The sequence below is a fragment of the Myotis lucifugus genome, unplaced genomic scaffold (assembly GCF_000147115.1).
Source record: "Myotis lucifugus unplaced genomic scaffold, Myoluc2.0 scaffold_793, whole genome shotgun sequence".
In the NCBI taxonomy this organism is placed as follows: Eukaryota; Metazoa; Chordata; class Mammalia; order Chiroptera; family Vespertilionidae; genus Myotis; species Myotis lucifugus.
In genome coordinates this window covers 288,134-295,787 of record NW_005871841.1, presented here as the reverse complement: position 1 = coordinate 295,787, position 7,654 = coordinate 288,134, and the positions used below count along the sequence as shown (strand labels likewise).

The following is a 7,654-nucleotide window of genomic DNA, read 5'->3' as shown; positions in this document are numbered from 1 at the left end:
CCAGTTGCCCGCAGACCCAGCCAGGTTATTCCCACCCTCTCCCACTCCAGCGTCCCGGTCCCCCGAGGGACCTGCTCATCCTCACCCTCTGCCTCCCTCCCAGCCCTGTCTGTCCCCCTGGAGAGCAGCCGTGGGGAAGGGTATGTGCCTGGGTCCCCAGCTGCTCTGACTCCTCCCGTGTCCCCCTGACAAAAGCCAACGATGTCACCAGAACTTGTGTCACGTGGAGAAGTCATTGGAGTGATGAGAACTGAGTCCCTGGAGGGAGTAGATGGGTGGTCTCTTGGGGAACGGGTGGTGGGAATGGTCTAGAATTGGGCTGTGGTGAGGGTTGCACAGCTCTGTGAGTTTGCTAAGAACCACTGAGCTGCACGCTTAAAACACGGGGGGTGTGAATTGTGATTTCCTCATGATGGAGCCTGAGATCCTGCTCTGCTTCCTCCCAGGGGTCCTGCCCATACCCTCCCTCAGGGCCGAGCCAGGCCCTGTGGTCCCCCTGGGACAGCCTGTGACCTTCGTGTGCCGGGGCCCAGCTTGGGCTGACTTCTTCCACCTGGAGAAGGATGGAAGGCGCGTCTACCTTTATCACAAAAGTGAGCCTCAAGATGGTTCGCAGAGGACAGAGGCCAGATTCCACATCCCCGCGGTGAGTGAGGTGACTGCGGGGAGTTACCGCTGCCTCTACGAACATATGTATGAGATCCGGTCTGAGCGCAGTGAGCCCCTGCAGCTGCAGGTGACAGGGGAGGACGCCTCCACTCCAACCTCAGGTGGGTCCCAGGGCCCTGCCCCCTGTCCCAGCCCCGTCTCTGTCCTCGGGCTCCCTGCCCTCCTGCTCACCCCCAGCCCTGGGGCTCCCCTCCCCCTGCACACATGACCCTTGGCCTTCACCCCTGGCTCAGGGCCCTGGAGTCTGGTCCCATCTGGACACCACGGTGCTCTGGACCCTGAGTCCTGCATCACAGGGGACACAGTGAGCTTCCGGCCACCAGGTGGGGACAGACCCCTGCAAGGGGCCAGGTGTCCTTCCCCTCGGGAGGCTGTGTGTCCATGGGCCAGGACCAGCTGCCCTGTGCTCATGTAGGGAGGGTGGTGGGACGTTCTGAGGGGCGGCCAGCCCTTCAGGCAAGTGGAAGCAGAGAGCGTGCCATCCCGATGTCCTTGTCTCCCTGAGCCCTTTCTGGGGCGTCGGTGGGGCGTCCTCTATAGTGAGAGGTGCAGAGAAAGAGGCCAGGTGAGGGCGCTGAAGTGGTGAAGGGCCAGGTTTGTTGGGAAGATGGAGTGGAACCTGGGCTCAGTGCTTCCCCACCCCTTTCACAGGAGCCCTGGAGACCTCTGCTTCTACCTTATGCCTGGGCTGGGGAGGGGAGAGCTCAGCCTGGGCCATCCCCTCCTCGGGCTCTGCTGGGCAGTGGGCTCCAGCTTTATAGGGCCTGGCCAGGTTGTGTCCACCTGTCAGTGACCTCTGCCCTCTGCTTCCAGGCCCCGCCTCCCAGGATTACATGGTGGAGAACAGCATCCGATTGGGCCTGGCGGGCGTGGTGTTGCTGATCCTGGTGGCGATTCTGGTGGAAGCTGGGCACAGCCAGCGCAGGTCCCCACAGGGACCACAGGCATAAACACAAGGGAGCCCCCCAGAGAGAGGGGGCCCTAGGCCCCCGCCGGGACCTCAACGAGGGGCCGAGGCTCACCCTGGAGCTCAGGAGACCTAGAGTCGCCCCTGCAGTTGTTCGAAGACAAGAGAACCCAGGCCCACGTGGGTTAGGATGCTTGGCCTCAACCCCTCATCTTCCCAGGACCACTGACAGGACTCAGCTTGATTGACAGACAGACAGACATGGCACTGCCCCAGGGGAAACAAAGGCAGGTGGAAGGGAGGCAGGGCAGACAGGGACTCGTGAGCCAGCCTAACCATGGAAGCCAACCGCGCAGAAATAACAGGACGATTTCAGACTCAGAGGGGAGACACGTGCAACTAGGAGGTGCTGCAACAATAAGGTGAGCTGAGGCATAGGAACCAGGAAGGTTCAGGTCTGCTCCTGGGCAAGAACAATTGAGAGAATCCATCAGGAGGCCACAGGGGGAGATAGAGAGCAGGTTTGTAGCAAATACATACCCCTAGACCACAGGCTTCAGTGGCAACCATGACTGAGCCTCTCCCCATACAGGGAGTCTGAATCTGCTTGCAATAAAGTTTCCCCACGTTTGCTTCAATCTTCTCGTCTGAGATTTCTTTCTTTGGGTGCATGAGACACAATCTGGGGGCTATCAAATCTCAGCTCACTGCTCTGGGTCTCAACATAATCCCCAGCCCAGCCAACCAGGGTCCCTAAGACAAGGGAGGGAAGCAAACTGCCCTCCATCAGGTGGGTGAGGCTCCTCACATGGGCTGAAGAGAACAGGACTGAACCCGGATGCTGTGGACAGGCTTCCTGGGGCTTGAGCTGCAACAGCAGCTCCCCTGGTCTCCAGCCACCAGCCCTCCCTGCAGATTTTGCACTTGCCAGACTCCTGAATTTTGTGAGCCAATCTTGCCACATACGTCTCTCTGTATATACATGCCTGTTGGTTCTGTGTGTCAGACAGACCTTCATGGTACCGGGTTCTTTCCCTGAATCTACAAGGGTTCAAGAATCTGGAGAAGGGCTGTGAGTAAATTAATAAAGAGACTAGAAATATAAATTTGGAAGGCAGTTTGGGCAGCCAGAGGAGATGTAGCTTCAGTAACCAAGTTCTCTGAATCTCTGGACCCCTAGCTTTTTATTAACACAGATTGCTCTAAAGCAAAGCAGATATACACATCAAAGGTAAGGTTTGGTATGCAGTAGGCATTGTCAGGTTGGGGAAGCTGCCTTCAGCTGTTCAGCTGTTTGGTCAGCAGCAGGCAATAACATGTAGATTTTCAGGTTTGGAAAAATGCTTTCAGCTATTTCAGCAGCAGGTAATATGATTCAGGTCTCCCAATGTCTAGCTCAGCTCTGTGCTCTCCCAGGAACATAGAAACGCATCAACCTTTTGGTGAACTTCTTGCATTTAGGACCTGCTGGAATTAGCCCCCAGCACATGGATACAATGGGCACACCATTTCTTTTGGGGGTGATGGAAATAATTTGGAACAAGGTAGAGGCAATGGTTGCACAAGATGGTAAATGTAAGAAATGTCACTGGATAGTACACATTTCCCCCTTCTGCTGATCTTGTATGTATTGTTGACACTATTAGAGAAGTTTCGCATCCTCTGCTCACCCTCCTTTGCCCTCCTGATGACCCAGCTCTGCCTGGGGCCTGCCTGGGGCTGCAGCCTCCACAGCCATCCCTGGGCTGGGAGCTGAGGAGTCTCAGGCCTTTCCCTCCAGGTCCTGACTCTCCTCTGTCTCCTCCTCCTGGGGGGCCCCTCCCCTGGGAGGTCACAAGGATGCCCCTCACAGTTGTGAGGGGGGAGGCTATGGGACCACCTTCCCTAGTCACAGTGTCTGTGTTCTGTGCCCTAAATGGACCCACCAATGCCTATCTTCATCCAGAGGGAATTGTAGCCACCAGCCCGGACCCCTGTGGTTCTGTGCAAACTCAACCTTCCCGGAAGTCCTTCCCAACTACATGTGGACAACATGACTGTTTCTCAGTGTATTTGCTCGTGTGGACTTGGGGGCTTTCAGTTTGAAATAACCCGAGTCAGCTGGGAGGCAGGGGAGTGTGCGGGTGGCAGCCCAGGGTCACCGGGCACAGAGACAAGGGCATGGAGCCTTCCAGTGTCTTGTTCAGCTCCCTGTGCTGCCCCAGTAACAGCATGGAGGTGTCAGAGAGTTTCATGGTTTCCCCTTTGCACTGAGAAACTGCAGCATTTGCTTAAGGAAATGTGTGGCTGGGGGACAGTCAGATTGTGAGGGCCAGAAGGTGAGCCATTAAGTTTCCCTGCCTGTATTGTCTCTCTATGATTCTATGTATCTAAGTATCTATCATTGTATCTATGTATCTATCTATGGAACCATGTATCTAAATATCTATGTATTTACATAACTATCTGTGTATCTGTCTAAATATTTATTCAACACTGTAACGTATATAATTATCTATCTTACTATCTGTATATCTATGTTTCCAATATCTGTTTATGTATCTAAGTATCATTGTAACTACCTTTATGTCCATGTTTACATCTATGTATTTATCCATGTAACAACTTATACATGTATGTAACTGAGTATCCAGCTATTCAAGATCTATCTAGGATCTATTTATATCTATCTATCTATCTATCTATCTATCTATCTATCTATCTATCTCTCTATCATCTATGTCTGTCCCATTGGTGAATTAACACCATGTGGGTTTCATCTGGTCACGGGTTAGCCTGGTTAAGACATACCTCACTAGAAGCTGCTTCATGAAGAAACTAGAAATTTACTTTTTCATAGAGTTTCACCAAGGCCTCTCTGGACCCAAAAGAGGAAACTGGATTTGGGGTTAGGAGCACCTGCCACCTTTCGTGAGAAACCACGGAAATGACACATATGACTCGGCCCCTTTAAAGCCGCCCTGCACGTTCACTGACCTGCAGGACCCTGTCCTCCCTCACCCAGACAGACTCACCTCCTCCCTGTGGACAAGGACAGAGAAGACGGGGAGAGGCTGGCCATGAGCCCCCGGCCCTCCACCCTCCTGGGCCTCGGTGAGTCCTGGATGGAGGGACCGCATCCCAGGGACCGAGGGGGTGGGAGCTGGGGAGGCGTCTACATCCCTGCTCAGCCTGACTCCAGCCCAGGAGACTCATGGTCCCTTCTGGGGCCCTGGCCCCTCAGCTCTGGCCCTGACCTAAGTGTGACCATGGGAGGGACAGTCTTAGAAGCAGGTGCCTGGGTGTGGGGACAGGTTCTGACAAAGGACCAAATTGGAAGAGGGGGTGGGGGTTTGTCTGCAAACTCGGAGCAGGAGGCAGGATTGTGCTCAGAGGGAATGGCGAGGAGGGAGCCTGGGAAATTATCGGGGCCAAGCCCGCTGCCTCCAGGAAGGCTCCCTGATTTCAGCCCAAGGAGGACCGGGATCTGGGCGTTGTTCTCACCAGACCTTCCCTTGCAGTGCTCTGCCTGGTCCAGACGATCCACATGCAGCCGTGTGAGTGTGCCTTTTTCTATGGAATTTTTCATACAAGTTTCATGTTCTGGCAAAATATTGATTTCCCTCAGAGTCCTCTCCAGGTGTATCTTCAGCTGGAATGAGCCCCCAGCCTCTCTCTTTGTCTGGATCTGTCTGTTCTCACGCCCTCTGGCTAAGTTACCTTCAGAAACCAGCCTTTCTTTCTCTTTCACAAACACCATGATCTCTCTCTACCATGACCCCCTTCCAGGCTGAGGGCTCCTGCAGCTCAGCTTGGCTCATTCATATTAGGCCTTTGGTCTCAGCTCAGGGCTGTCCTCCGTGATTCTGAGAGGTCAGCTCTGCCACCCTTACCCTGAGCCGCCCATACTCACCCTGAGCCTCCCACATTCAGCCCTCAGCCTCCCACACTCACCCTGAGCCTCCCACACTCAGCCCTCAGCCTCCCACACTCACCCTGAGCCTCCCACACTCAGCCCTCAGCCTCCCACACTCAGCCCTGGGCGAGTATCACAGCGTGTGGATGTGGTTTGCACACTCCCCCCTCACCCTGTGCTCCCTCTACCCTTCCCCCAAGAAGGCAGGGATCCTCACATGTTTTCCTATTTGTGGAGCTGGTGGCACAAGGAGGCGTCTGTAAAGGGAGAGATGGGAGCTGAGCTGTGGCTGAAGGAAGGAGGGAATGAGTGCTGGGGCTCGGCCAGCTCTGCCTCTATGGGGATCTAGTAACTGGGATGCCTTCTTCCTGCTTCAGGGCTAGAGCCCTCTCTTCCCCTGCCCAGTTTAGACACTTGGGGTTTCAGGATCCTCAGTCACAAGGAAGTGGAAATGGGCTGAGAGGAAGGTGGGAAATGCAGAGGGAACCTGAGTGAGTGCTGCTCAGAGGACGTGCCCAGGAGTTGGGGTCTTGGGAGCAGGTCTGTGATGAGCTTTACTCCCCACCCCCTCTAGACTCCCATGGGGCCCTGAAGCCCCATTGGCTCCCCTAATCTCTCCAAGCTGCCTTCCCCCCTGGCCAGGTCATTTTCAATGTCTCAGATTGCAGCATCCCTCTCTCCAGGAATCACCTGCTCATCCTCACCCTCTGCCTCCCTCCCAGACCTGTCTGTCCCCCTAGAGAGTGGCTGTGGGGAGGGAGATGTACCCAGGCCGCAGGCTGCCCTGACACCTCCCTTGTCACCCTGAGAAAAACCCCGGATGTCACCCGAACCTGGGTCCTTGTGTCACGTGGGGAAGTCACTGGAATAATGCAAAGTCAGTCTCCTGGAGGGGACAGACAGGGTGGTCTCTTGGGGAAGAGATGGTGCAAATGGCTTATAATTAGATTGCAGACACAGTTGCACAACTCTAAGTTTGCCAAGAACCATGGGAGGTGCAGCTTAAAACAAGGAAGGTGTGACATTGGAGATTTCCTCATGATGGAGCCTGAGATTCTGCTCTGTTTCCTCCCAGGGGCCCTGCCCATACCCTCCCTCAGGGCTGAGCCAGGCCCTGTGGTCCCCCGGGGACGGCCTGTGACCCTCCTGTGCCAGGGCCCAGCTGGGGCTAAGTTCTTCCGACTGGAGAAGGATGGAAGAGATGCATATCCTGATCAGAAAAGTGTGTCTCAAGATGGTTTGCAGGGGACAGAAGCCAGATTCCACATCCCCTCAGTGAGTGAAGATACCACTGGGAGTTATTTCTGTCGCTATAGCATAGGATACATGTGGCAAAACTCGCCTATCTGGTCTAAGCGCAGTGAGCCCCTGCAGCTGCAGGTGACAGAGGAGGCCGTCTCCACTCCACCCTCAGGTGGGTCCCAGGGCCCTGCACCCTGTCCCAGGCCTGTCTCTGTCCTCGGGCTCCCTATTCTCCATCTCACCCCCAGTTCTGGCATTCCCTCCCTCTGCACACATGACCCTCAGCCTTTGCCCCTGGCTCAGGGCTCTAACATCTGGCCCCATCTGAACACCACAGTGGCCTGGACCCTGAGCCCGGCATCAGAGGGGACACAGAGCTGTCCTGTTGGGCTGGATGGGGCCTGAGCTTCCAGCCACCAGGTGGGGACAGACCCCTTCAAGGGGCTTGAGTCCTTCCCCTCAGGATGGTGGTGCCCTGCCCTTTCCCCTGGCCAGGCTCTGTGGGGCCCAGGCAATGTGTCTGCTGGGGTCCGCCCTCCATGGGCAGGTGGCATGGTACAGGGGCATGACCAGGGCTGGATGGTGCTTTGTGGCATTTTTCGAGAAACGATGCCACTGAACTGATGTGGTCAGACCCTGAGATGAACTGGAGTCAGGGTTCAGAAAGGACATAGAGAGAAAGGGAGGGAAGGAAAGACGAAGGGAGGGACGGAGGGAGGGAGGCAGCAGGGTGGGAGGAAAAATTCTTCCTTTAAATTTGAGTGACTTTCCTCTCCTCTCCTCATCCTGCTGTGACTCAGACATCCATGGGTGGGAGCACATGCCCAGGGCTGGCCCCCATCCACCAGGCCTGAGGTGTCCACTAGTTCATCCTGACCCTGTGACCCTCCCTGCCCTGGGGGACTGTGGTGGCACAGTGCCCTGGTGAGGTGAGCTCAGAG

At 55.6% G+C, this 7,654-nt stretch overlaps 1 pseudogene; it reads left to right on the top strand.

Moving 5' to 3' along the window:
- The first annotated feature begins 412 nt into the window (after positions 1-412).
- Positions 413-2,193, top strand: LOC102420520 (annotated as a pseudogene).
- Positions 2,194-7,654: the final 5,461 nt, after the last annotated feature.